At 52.9% G+C, this 15,979-nt stretch overlaps 1 long non-coding RNA gene across 1 annotated transcript; it reads left to right on the top strand.

Moving 5' to 3' along the window:
* Positions 1 to 7: 7 nt before the first annotated feature.
* LOC142422155 (uncharacterized) lies at positions 8 to 14,242 on the top strand. Its single transcript, XR_012779053.1, has 3 exons — positions 8 to 620; positions 11,633 to 11,795; positions 14,028 to 14,242. It is a non-coding gene; the product is annotated as an uncharacterized LOC142422155 (long non-coding RNA).
* Positions 14,243 to 15,979: the final 1,737 nt, after the last annotated feature.

Below are 15,979 nucleotides of genomic sequence, written 5' to 3' on the forward strand. Positions count from 1 at the left end.
ACCGCTAAAGAGAATCATAAGCTCTAGGGAGCCTTTGAATTGTGATATCCTAACTGGTAACCAGACAAATTATTTCGCTTACATTACGAGCCCTCCCTTCTCACTTCGCTCTTTAGACTCGTCGACTGACGGGGCAAAAGAGCGGACGGTTCCAAAATGATAGAAGACGCAGGGCTAACTGGGGCCGGCCAAAGCTACCACAGAGAAGACAGCCGGCTCCAATACAAAGACTTAAGTTCCTCGCAAGACGTTCGTTGCTTCGGCCGACGCACGTCACAGCGGCCGTAATCCTGCCTTCTCCCCGTTTTAGGGGTCACAATGGTTCGGTCCGGAGACGTCCGACGCCCTCCGACGCAGGCGCGGGTCACGTGTCTGGGGGCGGGCCCAGAGGCGACGTAAGAGGCGGAGGCGCCCGGCAGAGGCGCGCGCTCTGAGGAGGGAGCTGGGGCGGCGCGTTGGGCGCGGTCTCCCGTGTGCGGAGCGGGCTGCCTGGGCCGGGTTCCCCAGACTGCCGGCTCTTCGCAGATGGGCCGCTGCGGTCTGGGGGCTGGATGGCAGAGAGGCGAAGGCGCCGCCCCGACTCGCTGGCCGAGAGAAGGGCGCGAGCCGGCGAATTCGAGGTGGGTGCTGATCCCGGGAGCCTGAGTTTCGGAGGGAAGGGGCGAGGGCAGCGGTGGGCGCGTCCGGTTTGTGGGATGGTTTCCGCCGGTTCTTGCTTCCCAGCGCGGAAGAACGCACGGGGCAGAAGCAGTTTTGTAGATCAAGTGACTGTGGTGAGGGAAAGGGAAGTCTCGGAGAGTGGCGTCCCAGGTAGGACTCGCCGTCTCCAGGGGGCATGGGGAGGTGGACCCCGGGGACGGTGGCCGGGAAGAGCAGGCCCCGGAAGAGAAAGCGGGGAGAGGGCGCGCGCCGGGGCACCCCGCCCTCCGGCCTGAAAGAGGGGCTGCCCGCAGTATCTGGACCCAAGAGCCTGACTGTAGGAAACTGGTCTGCGGACAAGGTGATTTCCTCACAGAGCGCATCCTACGCGGACCCTGCAGCCCGTCACTCATTGCAGACTCCCCCAACCCCGGCCCTATATGTATCTCCCACTGCCTGACTGGTCGGGTCTCGGAGCCCCCCTCTGCTCTAATAAAGTCGCTCTTAACTTCACGATCTTACTCTCATCTCTTGCCTCAGTTTACCTCTCACTAAATGTATGCGATTTCGGACCTAGTTTACAAGACGTCTTATAAGGCAGGGACCTGTAAACCATGCTCACAGTATCAAAACCAAGGAGGCTCCCAATTAAAACCTCCGATCACCTTTTTGGCACTGCTTTCACCCGTCGTAACCTTTTTTGCAGCACATCTTCGAGTCCTCCGGATGCCTAAAAGCAATATGCTTCTCCTAGGGCTGCACAGGACCCTCCCCCCTGAGAGAAGCACCAAGCTCAGCCCCTAGGACTTCGAAGCACTCCCTCGGGTGGTGACCGACTTAGACTGCAAACTACAGAGTTCTTAATCAGCTTGTTGGAACGTGGCTAAGCTAACATCTCCTAGATATTGGGGGAGGGTGTTAAATTTAACCTTTCAGGGCCACTATAAGCATACAACTGGGGCAGTATGAACTACTGAGCATAAAATGGGTCTATTTTGGAAAAGAGAGGGTCTAACATTTGGTGAGTCTGGTGGTATAATCTAGCCAAGTGGAATTGGGGACATAATAGCTAAGTGATTTATCAAAAATACTTGTTGAGATACATAAGCTTGAATATACAGAATTATATGCATTATAACTCGGGGTGGCTACACACAACACATTTCCAAAAATATTTCCAAGCATTAAGGGGGGGAGGGCGGCGTTGGGTTAGGCACAGGTCCAGGGTCACTAGGAACAGTTTGACCTGCATCATTTCTCAAAAGGCGGAACTCAGCAAACATGTACACTGACTCCAAGCATTGACCTTTTAATTGCCCACTGCCGTGCTGCAATTGGAAAGGGATTCCTTTCTACTAAAGGGTCCCCCACTGTCAATAGTACATTGATTTCCCGCCTTTAAGAAGCCCTACCACTGCCTGCTCAGTGGCTGTCATCCACTGCAGAGGTCATGAGACTGACAACTCCACAGCCACGCAAGGCAACAACAAGGCAGATGCTGGAGCTAGAAGCCTTTCTACAGACCCCAAGCAGCCTGCCCCATGATGTTTTTAACTCTGCCTAACATCCAGCCCTCATACACGTCTCAGGAACAAACTTTCCTCACAAGCAAAGGAGGTGAAGCCACACCAGAAGGGTGGATCATAATTCAGAACAAGCTAGCTCTGCCCCACTTACAGAGCTTGGATATCATCTAGCAAATCCGCCAGCCCCTCCATATTGGGGCCCAACCCTTAACTCATATCTTTCACCCAATTTTTTATTCCCTTTCTTTAACCCAGCTCGTCCATACAGTAAGCTCCTCCTGACCAATCTGTAAGGCCATAAACACTCAAGGAGGTTTTAAACCCCTGTCTCAAACTCACCAGTTGTCGGGACTGACAAATTGACTTCACCCATATGCTACCACATAGGGCATTAAGGTTTTTTTAAATCATTTTATTGGGGGCTCATACAACTCACAATCCATACACACATCCATTGTGTCAAGCACATTTGTACATTTGTTGCCCTCATTCTCAAAACATTTGCTTTTTACTTGAGCCCTTGGTATCAGTTTTTTTTCTCTCCCTTTTCTGCTCCTCTCCCTCACGACATTGTTTCTCCTTACCATTGTTGATAACCTTCTCAGGCTGCCTAGAAACCTTCCCAGCTCAGTGTGGAAGAGCTGATGTTTACCGACATCATTCCCAGGTTTGGCCGCCTCAACGCCACTCAGTCGGACAACGGGCCGGATTTTGTTTCCAAAATCACCCAACAGGTTTCATGTGCCCTGGACGTAAAATGGAAGCGTCATGTACCACATTGGCTGCAGTCGTCTGGAAAAGCGGAGTGCATGAATGACGTCATAAAAAGCCAGCTATGAAAACTGTCATTAGAACTCCGCAAGTCCTGGGTGGACCTGCTACCCTAGCCTTAGTGTGCATTCCCGCAGCTCCCCCGCTCTCCTTCCTTTTTAAGCCCTTTTGAGGTAATGTGTGGCAGTCCTTTCCTCCTTAGCCACACCTGCCAACACAGGCTTCTCCTTTAGCCACTTACCTGCTTTACCTTTCTCTTCTAAGATAGCTTCTTCGGGAACATACTGCCCAGTGCCTGCCAGCCCTGATCCTACGCAACCTGACTCCTCAATCACTGAGACCAGGGGACTTGGTCCTTCTAAAGGAACTGTGGCCACAGCCCCTCTGGCCGAGGTGGAAGGGACCTTATACAATAGTCCTTATTACCACGGCAGGCAGTTCTCAGGGACCCCAACTGCACCATCTCAGCCGGGTCAAGCAGGCAGCTCCCAGTCATGACCCCTTGTACCCTACCCAGGTCGTGGGTCCCACTCGTCTTTATTAAATTGCCTACTACTGTTTTCTAGTTGGGCTCCCCGCCGAATGCATGTGTGGAGATTCAAGGTAAGGGAAACTTACTTAGGCACAACCAACCACCTTATATCACCCATGTGATTGGAACCAAGGACTGCTCTACAGCCAGCTGTGCCAGCTGCAGCTTTAACCATCCCTCTGGCCAGCAGTCAGTTGCCATTCGGTGGAGGCCCACGGCGTGTTTCCTCTTCGACCAGACCAACTCGTCCTGTACAGATGGACCAGAAGATGGCAGGTGCCCCTACTGGTCCTGCTTAACCATCCCTCTGGCCAGCAGTCAGTTGCCATTCGGTGGAGGCCCACGGCGTGTTTCCTCTTCGACCAGACCAACTCGTCCTGTACAGATGGACCAGAAGATGGCAGGTGCCCCTACTGGTCCTGCTCTATACATCACATGCAGATACAGGGAGGAGGGGGAGTTACTGCTCCGACCCCTCACTCATACTCAGTTCTCCCCTCTGGCTGCAGCCCTAACGACCACGTCTCCCTTACCATCAAGGACCCATGGGATCAGAGATGGGTGTCGGGTGGAAGGGAAGCTTTACTACGCTACCACAACGGACGCCTCTTACCCAAAGGGTTCCTTTAGCATAAGCCTGGAATATGTCCTGTCAGCTGACACCCCGGTTCACGTATCAACATATTCTGCAGGCGAACAAACACTGCAGAGCCAGCCTCCTCAGGCCCCCACTGAGCAGCACCCACATCATAGTTACAAATAATTCAACATACTACCTCTTTAGGAAACCTTACCCCTTGCTTTTTATGTGCCTCTGAACCAGCCTCTGTTGGCTGCGGTCCCAACAAAATTTTCTTCTCTAGCCTCTTGCCCAGAGACTGATGTGTGCATCCACTCCCTAACATCCCTTTATGAGAACCGGAGGAGGCTAACCAATCTGCCCTCGTGCCTGCTTCCAGACCACCACACCTGACCTGTCACCGGAGTCCCGGTTACATGGTCAGTGTGTTTCCAACAGCACTGTGCCATCCATGGTTTATGCCCCTACGGGCACCTCTTTTTGGTGTATTGGTACCCTCACCTAATACCTTAATTCCTCTTACCCCAGCCTGTGCTGCACTGCCACCGGGGTTCCCCAGCTCACTATGGAGAGGATGAGCTTGCATGGCTGCTGAGCCCAGCCACAGTCTCCCGCCAAAAAAGGGCTTCCGCCTTGCTCGCAATGGTGCGTCTTAGCTCAGCCTCTTCAATCATGACATGGGGTTTCTCCCGTGGGGCTTTAGGCCACAGCGTGATCCAGGCACAGCGCTCTTGAGAAGCTCCAGCTGGCTATAGAATCCACCTCAGTCTCTGGTCCCCCTGCAGTGACTGCTCACTTCCCTAGCACAGGTAGCCCCCCAGAAGTGAAGGGCCTTAGATCTCCTAACTGCAGAAAAAGGTGGCACCTGCCTGTTGCTAAGGGAAGAGTACTGCTATTACATTAATGAAATCAGGGATTGTACTATGAACAGAACAAAGATGCTTAAAAATGTCAGCAGAGCTTAAAAACCACTGGAGGAACAATGCCTCACCACTCGATTCCAACCCCCCTTTTAGCCTGGATCCTTCCTTTAATTGGGACATGTGCGTAATATGTTGCTTGTTACTAATACCCTCCTGTCCTTTCAAATTTCTTTAGAACAGGACAAGGGATGTGACCAACTTAACTGTCAACCAGCCTCTTTTATACCCTTACAGTCCCTGCCCACCAAACCTGACCCAGTGCGCTCTGGCCTTTAATCCCTCACCAACCCCGTCCAGCAGGAAGTAGCCAGAATGTTGGGTCAGGCACAAATCGGGGGCATCGGCAACAGCTGGACCTGCCTTTATCAAACCAAGGGCCAAGACAACTAGACTCAGAAGGCTCCAGAACAATGAGCCATTTTCTCAGAATTGGAATCAAGTGGACCGTTCGAGACACCACCCCATCGCAGAATTTCACTGGAGAGGACAGCTTAAGCCCTGCACCTGCAGCTCCTGCTCCCCCCCTTTCCCCTCCCGACCAGCTTAGAAACTTGCTCTTCAGCACAGATAGGCGCGACTTCACTGGCTCCTTGCTAGGACCTGTGAACCTTTCCTGGGCACGCAGAACAAACCTTTTGGCTCTTTTCTGGCCTGACCTCATTCTTGTACCCTCGGTGACCCCTCACAGGGTGGGCTATGGGACATGTGGTTACACTACCAATGGGATTGTTTGTAACTCCTACATGATACGGTGCTCTCACACGTAAACATAGCCAGTACTTGGCTGCTAGCTCTAGATGAGGAATGAGTGCATTTTGATTATCATAGACACAAGAATCAGTGTGTGTGGGGCACAGACCTTATGAGCAGCCCTTGCATAGTAAACAATAGACTCCAGGTTTGTCCAGGAAACCATGGAGATGTTGCGGGGTTCTAGCTTCCTAGGGAACAGGCTGAGGGGGGCTTTCTTCTCCTGGCAGAGAGGGGCTGTGTACTGTTTAGCCCACCTTTCCAGGCTCCTATGTCTACACAACTCCCAAGAAGGGGATAGGAACTCAAAATCATTGCAGCCAGAGTAACCATTTCGATCTCCAGCACACCGTAAAAGGGAAGGCCGAAGGTCTTGCCCCTTGCAGCCAGCATCGGGAGAGTTCTGGCCAGCTACGAATGCTGTGCTGGGTTGTCCAGGGGGGTGACAAGAAAAGGCTGTAGGACCACAGTTTGAGTTTTTGACAACATTCTCGAAAAAGACACATCTACTCAGAACACAGCGGGCTGGCCTTGGGGCCATGAGCGGCCTTGAACTCAAGTTCTGTTTTAAAGGAGGCTAAGGCACAGACAGGAGAAGGGCTGCACAAGGAAGCAACTCCTAAGCTTGGGCTGAGCAAGCCTGTTTTCCTTGGAGCCTTGGCCTAAAGGGACGGCAGATGAAACGGCTTTCCACTCTGGAGGGAGCTGGCTTGACCCCGGAGCAATGAATCCAGGAAGGCTGACCGATGACCTTTCGGCCTGTCGGAGTAGTCAGGGTGACGGTACAGGGTCTACGCCAACGGGTTCAAGTCCTTTTCTACTTTTTGATGTAAACAGTGTCCCTGGGCTGGAACAGATGACAAGGAATGGTCAGGAGAGGGAGCCTGAGCTGGACTTGAAGTCGCACCTTTGACTATCCCTGCTAGATTGGAGATAATTTGTGTAGAGGTCCGTGGGTCACACTAGTGAGGGTGGGGATGGGGAAGGGCAAACAATTTCAAAAGGGGTGAATGTCCCTTGGCCAGTGTGCAGCTTACGGTCCAGTTCTTCCTGCCCTGAGCTCTGAGGTGGGTAGGCACACTGAAGCTTCCACTGCCTTTGTTAAGCGCCTTTGTTAAATCTTGAGAGACCTGGGAGGCAACCGCAGGCCCATTGTCAGACTCCAATGGCAGCGGAAGTCTGTATCTAGGAATAATCTCATTTAGAATTTTGTAACAACTGAGGCAGTAAAGTCCAGGGGCTATTCTGAGAAAGTGGGTTCCCAGAGGGGGTTTGGACCCTCCCAGGGCGAGTTGGAGACAGGACCTGGCACCACTTGGAAGCCCCTAGGTGGGTTATGCGGGAGCTGTTTTACTCCTAGCTGGGTAGAAACTCATGGCAGAGGCACTTGTCCATCTGGGGGACACTTTCCAACTGCTCTTCTCCGGGAGGTCCTCCAGTTGCTGAGCTAGCTGGAGTGTGCCAAGTAAGTGGGAGAGTCTGGCAGTGCTGGTGATGGCTGGCAGACCACTGTGAGGGGCGGCCAGCTTGAGGGCTGCCTCTCAAGCCAGCCAGCCTGTTAGCAAGTCCGTCCAGCCTGTCCATGCTCTCGTGGCCTCTGCACTGCACAAAAGCTACCTTTCTAACCTGCCTCTGGGAGGGCTAGAATCTCCTCTTTGTTTTTCATTTGCTCTCCATTCGAAGTAAGGAGCCCTCTGCTTTGTTAATAGCTGCATGTCCGTGGATCATGGAAAAGCGCATTTATTGTCTGAGTGGATATTGATAGGCTTCTCTTTTCCCCACCTTAAGCCTTGTGTAAGAGCTGTCCGCTTCGGGGCTGCAGTGCCTTGTGGTAGAGTTTGGGCCCAAACAGTAAGAGTGCACAGTGGTGGCCGTGGCTCCTTGCTGCAGTCATCTATGAAGAGTGGGGCGCCTACCTGCGGAGGGGCTGGTCTGTCAGTTTGGTTGAGAAACAGGCACGTCCAGCAGAGCCTAGCAGGCACGCAGAGGTGCTTTGGGGACATCACCTAGGAGTATCGTGGCATGGGTAATTGTGTGGCCATGAAGACAAGTGGTGGGTCGTCCATCAACGGGCTTTAGTATTGCGAAGGCCTGGTGTTTGACCTCTACCGGGTTCCCGGTCCTTGTATTAGGGACTCAACAGCTTGGGGACCTGTTATGATGAAGTCCTGGCCGAGTGTTAACTTTTCGGCCTCTTGGACAAGCAAGGCTGTCGCAGGCCATGCAGAGCATACGGGGTCCGGTCTCTTTGGCAGGTAGGCAACCGGCTGTGTCCCGGGACCCAGGGTTTGGGGAAAGGCCCCTTTCAACACAGAATGGCTGAGCACAGGGGCAGACGAAAGGGCTTCTTTCGGTGTCTGAAATGACTTCCAGCCGTCGCCTGGTAAAGGGGTACGGAGTATCTGCGAACCCTGGGATCCGCAGTCTACAATATCCTGCCATTCCTAGAGAATCTGGGCACTGCCTCTTGTCTGTGGAGTTGGGATTTGCAGAACGGCTGTTTTGCGAGGTCAGGTCAGCCCTTGCTTACCTCCCATCAGATGCTTTCCCAGGAAGGTTGCCTGTTTGACCCAGCTGGGCCTTTTTCCTGGAGATTTTATGCCCCTTCTCCTGTAGCAACTGCAATAAATCCTTAGTGCCTTACAACCAACCAGCGAAAACCGGTGAAAGAACTGGCGGCCAGGAGCAAGTCATCTACATACTGGAGGAGAGACAGGTTGGGGTGTGCAGAGACAAAAGCGCCTCTCTGAACAAAGTAGGCGAATTTTTGAAGTCTGAGGGAGGTCGCTTTAGTTGTGGGGTCAGTGCATCCAAAGGCAAAGATGGGGAGACTGGCTACTGCAAGCGGTAGAGAGAAGAGCGTCTTTGAGGTCCAGTACAGTGGAGCAGAGGTGGCGGGGAAGCAGACAGCTTTGCAAGATGTATGGGTTAGGCACCATAAGCTGGAGGGTCTCTACTCTTTATTGACTTCTCAAGTCCTGGGTGGGGCAGTAGTCTTCAGTCCCAGGTTTCCAGACTGGGAGGAAAGCAGTGTACCACGGAGATTTGCATGGCAGCAGGATGCCTGCTTGTGATAGGTAGTTAATATGTTTTGGGGTCCCCGTCTGGTACAAAGGCTGATAGGACCTTATTTAATGTGGATGGGCCCAGAAGTGCTAAGCTGCTGGAGGGCGAGGTCTAGCAAGCCCTGGGGGGTTGTCTCTGCCCAGGCAGATGGAGACTGGCTTTGTAGGGTGGAGAGGAGACTGGGATCTAGCTCAGGAGTAGCAAGTGGGTACTCTTCAGAGCGGGGAGTGAGCTGGTAAGGAGCTGAACATTAGTTGGTGAGAGGAGATCAGAGCCAGCAGTTTTTGCCGCAGGTTTCAGTCTAACGGAATAAGGGCTGTCTGGAACCACAGCAACGAGTGAGAAGCAGTTGTATGTCCAAGATTCATAGTTGCAGTAGAGAAAGGGTAGGATTTAAATTGGCCAGTGGCTCCTTGAATCTGCAGTGTTGCTGGAGAGGGGTCAGTATGGCTGTTTCAGAACAAAAAGTTCAGCTCCAACATCTAGAAAGGGCACGACTTGGCTCCCCATAGTTGCAGTGACTGGGTTCCTGGAGGTCTAGAAAGGTAGATCCCAGGCGTTCCTATTCATTCCGAGTCGTGGGGAAAGAGATGAGTTTAGGAGTTGTCTTGTGATTTGGACACTAATTTTTCCGGTGGCCAGTCGGCTTGCAGCATGCACGTTGGTCAAGGCGGGCTCGGTTGCGGGTGCCTGTGGGTTGTTGTAAGGCCTTTGGGCGGCTAGATGGCAGTGCAGGCTGTCGGCCGAGGACTAGCCGGGCAGCTTGCCGGTGGTTGCTGCTCAGATAGCAGCAACGAGAGTTTTCTTTGGCGTGTCGAAGCTTTCCAGGCTGACAACGCAAGCTGGTTTTGTTTCTGAAGGTCACTTTTACTAAAGACTTTGTGTGTGATTTCTGCGAGCTGGCCAGTGTTAGCAAAGCCTTCACGCAGGCAAAGCCTTCACATTTTTGTAGGCTTTTTTTGAGTGTCAGGTGCAGATTACAGGACAAAGCTATGTTGACTGCCCGAGCGTTTCAGAGGCTGAGGGATGGAAAGGAAGTGGGTGGGGGGGTTTCTTGCCTACAAACAGAGACCTGTGATAAGGGCCCAGGGACGCTGCCCCCTGGAGAACGTGGGTCCCGGTCAGTGCTGGAGAGAAGTCCCTCCTGAGAGCACGGGGAGCTTTTCCTCTTGGGTCCCTGGTTTTGAGGAGAGGGAAGCCTTTCCAGCCTCAGCTCAAATCTGCTCCGTTTTTCTCAAGTGAAAGGCCGAGCTGTTGACCTAGGAGTTGGTCTGTGAGTGTTTATGACAGTGCTGGCTTATCTGACAGGTGGGCTCTCTGGGAGGGTGGGTCAGGGTCTGCCAGGAGGGGTTATCTGGCAGGAGTATCTGTGAACAAGTCAGTAGGTGGGGTTAGAGATAGAAGGTTGAGGTCATACAAGATGGCAATCTTAACAGAATCGAGTTCTTCATGTTGCGCTGATACTGGATTCCGCTCCCATAACTCCACTTGCCAGTCATGCCGTGTGGCACTCCCCTGTGCAGAGGTCGGCCATCCTGCTGAGCCGGCCAGCCTAATCGCCGGGACTGGGCCTCCATACCTTCCCATGGCCTTTGTCTGCCCAGCCAATTTGCTGCATGGGCTCCCCTTGGGCCGCTGGCCTAGGCTTCAAGGGGACCTCCCAGAAGGAAGAACCCCTGGAATAAAAGGAGGTGGTGCCACCCAGTATTTTTATGACCTCTTCCCCGTTGTCCTACTGCCCTGGGAGAGCCAAGCGAGAGCCACGCAGACGCTGGTGAAGATAGGCCTTTGCCGCCATTCGCGTCCATGTGTCTGTTTTCCAAGAAAGAGGGCCGAAGGCTCTGCCAGAGAAAGGCGGTGGAAATAATCCCGGACGGACAGGTGCTCTGATCAGAAGCCAGCGCTCAACTGTGAGTGAGACAGCTGCACAGCACAGCCGCCCAGGAGCCCCCCACATCGCCCCAGCTCCTGGCTTCAACATACTGCACACCTAGCCTCCGGCCCTTCCTTGTGTCAGAAACCCAGAGGTGCTTCCCTGGTGCCCAAGCAAGCTCTCAGCAGGGTCCAAGTCCCACTCCTGGGATCCGTTTTGTGGAATAGCCCCCGACAAACACTGGGAACTTGATTTAACTGAAGCTAAACCACCAACACCTGCGTATACATATTTGTTGGTGTTTCTAGACACCTGGGTGGGCAGAAGCCCTCCCCACCACACAGGAAACCGCTTCAGTTGTTTTTGAATTTCTCCTAAATGAAACTATTCCTCAGTGTGGACACACACACCCCTGTCACTGGGGTCTGGCAGCATTTACCCCCACCCAGTCTCTAGGTCTCACAAAGGCACATCTGTCTTATCCCGTGTGCTTATGCACCTCATGGCTCTGGGCAGGTAGACTGCAGACCATCGAGTCCACAGCTGCTACCTTCATTCTAGAGACTGGGGGGAAGTGGTCAGTGCCCCTTCCCCTTGCCCTTCTATGGCACGGTGTACCCCCTATAGAGTCTCAATCTTCCTCATGTCTCAACCCTTTCATATAGTTCCTCATGTTGTGACCCCCCAACCGTAAAATTATTTTCATTGCTCCTTCATAAGTTTGCTACTGTTATGAGTTGGGTGGCCCCTAGGAAAGGGTCGTTTGACACCCCCAAAAGGGTCACGACCCACAGGTTGAGAACCGCTGCCCTATAGGGACAAATCCACTCCTTTAGAAACTGTGGCAGTTATATAATCTCCTGTCAACTTGAGCAAATGGGGTGGATTCTAGCCTATCAATCAGATCACAGCCTGATCCCTTGTGGGTGTGACCTCATGAGGATCTGGGTACTCCTGTCATATGCTTTGTAGGGATTCTTTCCATGGACACACACTCTCTGACACATTCCTGATGACAAGCCACATGGAGCCACACTGATGGCAGCCAGAGCCCTGGAGATGCATCACCACCACTGGATCCACAAGACTTTCTACCCACCAGCCTGTGATCTTCCTGCATTTGGCGTCATTGCAGGTACTGCATGAGTCTTGAGGAATTTATGGACTAGTATCAGACATACGGACTAACATCGGCCTTATGGACTTGATGTGGACTGGGCTGGGATGCTTCCGTAATATACACTGTCTCGTTGATATAAAGCTCTGTCCTATACAGATGAGTCTCCTTTGGTTTGTTTCTCTAGTCTACCTCACTCGGTTAACTAACCGATCCCTTCTCAGGTATCTCCAGTCTCTCCAGCAGGTGTACTCAAGTGGGGTGCAAAGTAACCCAGGCTCCATCTTCCTGTCTCCCCCACTTGTCATCACTTCCAGCCCAGGGACTATGCCACAAAGTGGAAAGGAGGGACTCACATCTGTTTGGAATGTCCCTACACTGTTGTCCTGACCTCTCCGACAGCCTTGAACATCGCGGACCTGCCCTCCTGGACCCACTTCTCCCGAGCCAACCTGCACCCTCCACACACTAGCAACTGTCAGTGTGCCTGGCTCCTTAAAGTCAAACTATGCTAGTCCTACAGCTACTAATGCTTATTCTGTGCCCCTTTGCCCCCGAGGCCTCCCACCTACGTTTTCAGTATCACCCCTCCATAACTGGTTGCCCCCTCCAAAACCTTTCCTGCACGCCAGGTCAACCCGCCCTATTCCGCCTCAACGTGTGCTCCTTATTGAACCCCACTCGAGACGTCCGTGCCATTGGCAACAAGGGGCCCCTTGCTCGGGCACAGTGTGGTCTTCTACACTCTGAGCGGTAACTTCGAGCGGTAGAAGCGGTAACTTCTACCCTCTGAGCGGCCTTTTACCGGGGCCCTGCAAACCAGGGTGGCCTGAGCGGGAAGCAGTGCCCCACTGGAAGGGTGTGGACATAGCCAACTATCCCGGTGAGCCACGCAGAACCCACATTTTATCCGCTTGGAAAGCGCCAAATCCTTCAGCCTCTACTTGCCAACGAGATCACTGCAACCTGGTTTCCTCAACATTCCTACCCTGTGAGGAATGGTCGGTCTTATGGCCCAACCCGGGGGCTACGCCGCTGGTGGGGGACAGCCCACGATCCTGGAGTTTTTTTTGTCATCCAGCCCCAAGCTGGAAAACCATCTCCAATGTTTGAGCCCAACCTACCCTCCCCAGGACAGCTACCATGCTGCCCCAACCTCTTCTCCCTGCTTTCTGCCACGCACTCTGTCCTTAACGTCACCCATCCCAACCTGGCCACTGATTGTTGGCTCTGCCTCTGGGCAGGACCCCCATAGTATATGGGCCTCAGAGCCATCCGCCTGTCCTTAGAAGCACCTCTAGGTATGCCCCCAACCCCTGCCTCCCATCTATGGGGATATTTTCGGCAACGTCATCTGCCTAGTAAGCAGCCGTTTCAGCCTGTCCCAATCAACTTACCAAAGTACCCACCACGTTCTCATCCTTCCTGACTCACCCCTAATTGATTCCTGACCCGGTTCCACCTGGCTGGCCTGTGCAACCGGCCACACAAATGTGCAAAGCCTCCCTCTTTGTGTCCCTGTCCAGGTCTTACCCCAAATGTACGCATGTGGTGCACCCGAAGGGGTAAACCTCATCACAGAACAAAGTGGGACCCCCTCATAGTTCCTGCGCCCCTAGGCCTTGCTGTATGTGGCTCTCCTGCTCTCCCTGTAGCAGACGTAGTAAAGGGATCTCGACTGTCCCACGAGGACCTAAGAAGCCGACCATCTGCTGCCAGTTGCGTCTCCAGGAGAACTGTGTGTGACATTAGGAGACTTCACAGGGCTGATGGAGTGCTTCCCAACAACCAGAGTCCTTAAGAAGGGCCAGGGACTGCCGAGAGAAATGGGGACGGAAAGAGAACTCTGGGATCTTTGTTCAGTCAGCATCCATGGCTAACACCCCTTTCACGGGCATCGTTGGTCTCGGTTTTGCTCTGTTAGGGTGGCTCAGAGGCCCACGCCTCCACTGCTTTATGACAACTGCCTCAGATCCAGCTTTGCCCTCCTCTCAGGGCTCTCCTGAGTCAGGGCTTTGACCCTCTCACTGAAAGAAGTGGGCAGGTAGCAGCCCACCACAGGTCCTCCTGCCAGGGAAGCGGGAGACTGGAACAGCCTGTAACCATAGAGTGTCTCTTCCCTCGACTAACTTCCTGATCTGACTCCTGTATAAACCCTGCCTTCGCTCTTTGCCTCGGGGGAGAGTGGTGTGGGCACTAGGGTGCCAGCTAATACTTTATAACAAGTGGTCTGGTCTGATCTTGCTCCAGGACAGCACATCTGTCAACATCCCAGAAACTGCCACCATTAGTGCCCCCCGGACTGGTCGGCTCACCTCCACAAACCACGTTCCAGATGCCCTTGAAGGAGACCCGAGGCCCCAGCAGTTGAAGGCAGATGAGACTATTCAACCAGGACAGCCTCTCTTCTTTTAAAAACCAAACTTTATGTTCCATCAAGTGAGTATCCAAACATGTTCTTTCTTCATGACTATGAAATTCCAATGTCAATTAAAGTGTTTTCTCCACTTGCTTCTGTGGTTGTCTCCATGAGATTTCATTGTTCTTCCTGAATTGATTTCACCACGCGTGACACAAAGCAGACTCCCACGGGCCAGGGCTTGAACCTCATGGGCAGCCGTGCCTGCAGGACGTGATGCTTGGTTTCACCTGGCGCTGCAGTCCGAGTGGGTTTTCCACAGCCATTCTAGACACATTTTTGGTGATCTTTATGTATCTTCAAACCTCAGACTTTGTTGCACCTTTTAGAATCCTGCCACCGGGCCCACCACCAGTGCCCAGCCATATGGCTGAGGCTGGATGGTGTGTCCTGCTCGCTCTGCAGCCACGCCGAAAAGGGAATGGCCTGCTTTCTATTGCCAGCTCCTGACCACTACAGACTGGTAGGAAGGATCCCAACATCTTCAGCTAGTCAGGATACATTCTAGCACCTCATAGTCAATGTTGGAAAGTTTGTCCTAGGGCAGTAGTTCTCAACCTGGGGGTCAAACGACCCGTCACAGGGGTCACCTGATTCATCACAGTAGCAAGATGACAGTGATGAAGTAGCAATGAAAACAATGTTATGGTTGGGGGTCGCCACCACATGAGGATCTGTGTGAAAGGGTCGCGGCGTGAGGGAAGGTTGAGAAGCGCTGTCCTGGAGCTGGGGAATGGCTATAGAGTGTCATCTCGCCTAACACCTGGGGCTTCCACACAGTTTGGGTTCCTTCCTGCCAGCTGGGCAGCAAGGTGTGTGGGTCAGACACAGGGGAAAGGGCCTACAGCCATTGTGGGCTAAAGGGCCCAGCAGTGACACCGGTTCTCAGCCACAGCCAGCGTCTCTAACCCTTTCTCCATCCCCACCGAGCGCACCATGACACCTGGCCTTCTCCAGACACCTCACAGAAGCCTTCTCCCTCTCTTCACCCTTCTGCTGGGGCCACAGCCTTTTATAGATAGTCTATTTCTGTCCCCAAAGTAGTTTGTTAACACAGACCCCTCTGGTTCTCTGACCACTTTCTCACATGGCCGCACGTCTGTCCCTTTGTCTCTTCCTCTCGCTTGCTCTCCACCCCCCCCTTTTAAAATCATTTTATTGGGGCTTGTACAGCTCTTGTCACAATTCAGCCAGCCATCGTGTCCAGCACATTTGTACATGTGTTGCCATCATCATTTTCAAAACGTTTTCTTTCTGCTTGAGCCCTTGGTATCAGCTCCTCGTTTTTTCCCCTCCCTCCTTCATGACTCCTTTTCTTACTTAAGGCTACTTTCTCTTTACTCTGTCTTTCAGTCTCCCCCTTTACTCTCATTCCATTCTAAACACTCGGGCAGGTCATTAACTCTTGTCCACTGCAGGGCTCGATACTTGCCCTCCCGTCCATGCCACCAACCAGACTACTTAGATCCCTGCGGTCATTTCGTGTCAACTTGAAGCTTAGGGGTGGCGCCTGGCCTGTCAGGTCACACCTTGAGGAGACCCACCGAGATCAAAGGCTCTGGAGACAGGTCGCTCCACCGGCCTTTGCTCTTCCTGCATCTGTATCACCGTGGCCGCCCGAGTCTGAAGAGGAATTGATGGAGTGCTACTGGACTTACGGACTTGATCTGGACAAGGTTGGTATGTTTTCCTGATATAGAATTCTTGATATAAAACTCTCTCCTACACCTATATGAGTGTCATTGTTTCTCTAGTCGACCCGGCCTAACAGAACCCCTAATAG

The sequence above is a fragment of the Tenrec ecaudatus genome, chromosome 12 (assembly GCF_050624435.1).
Source record: "Tenrec ecaudatus isolate mTenEca1 chromosome 12, mTenEca1.hap1, whole genome shotgun sequence".
NCBI lineage: Eukaryota > Metazoa > Chordata > Mammalia > Afrosoricida > Tenrecidae > Tenrec > Tenrec ecaudatus.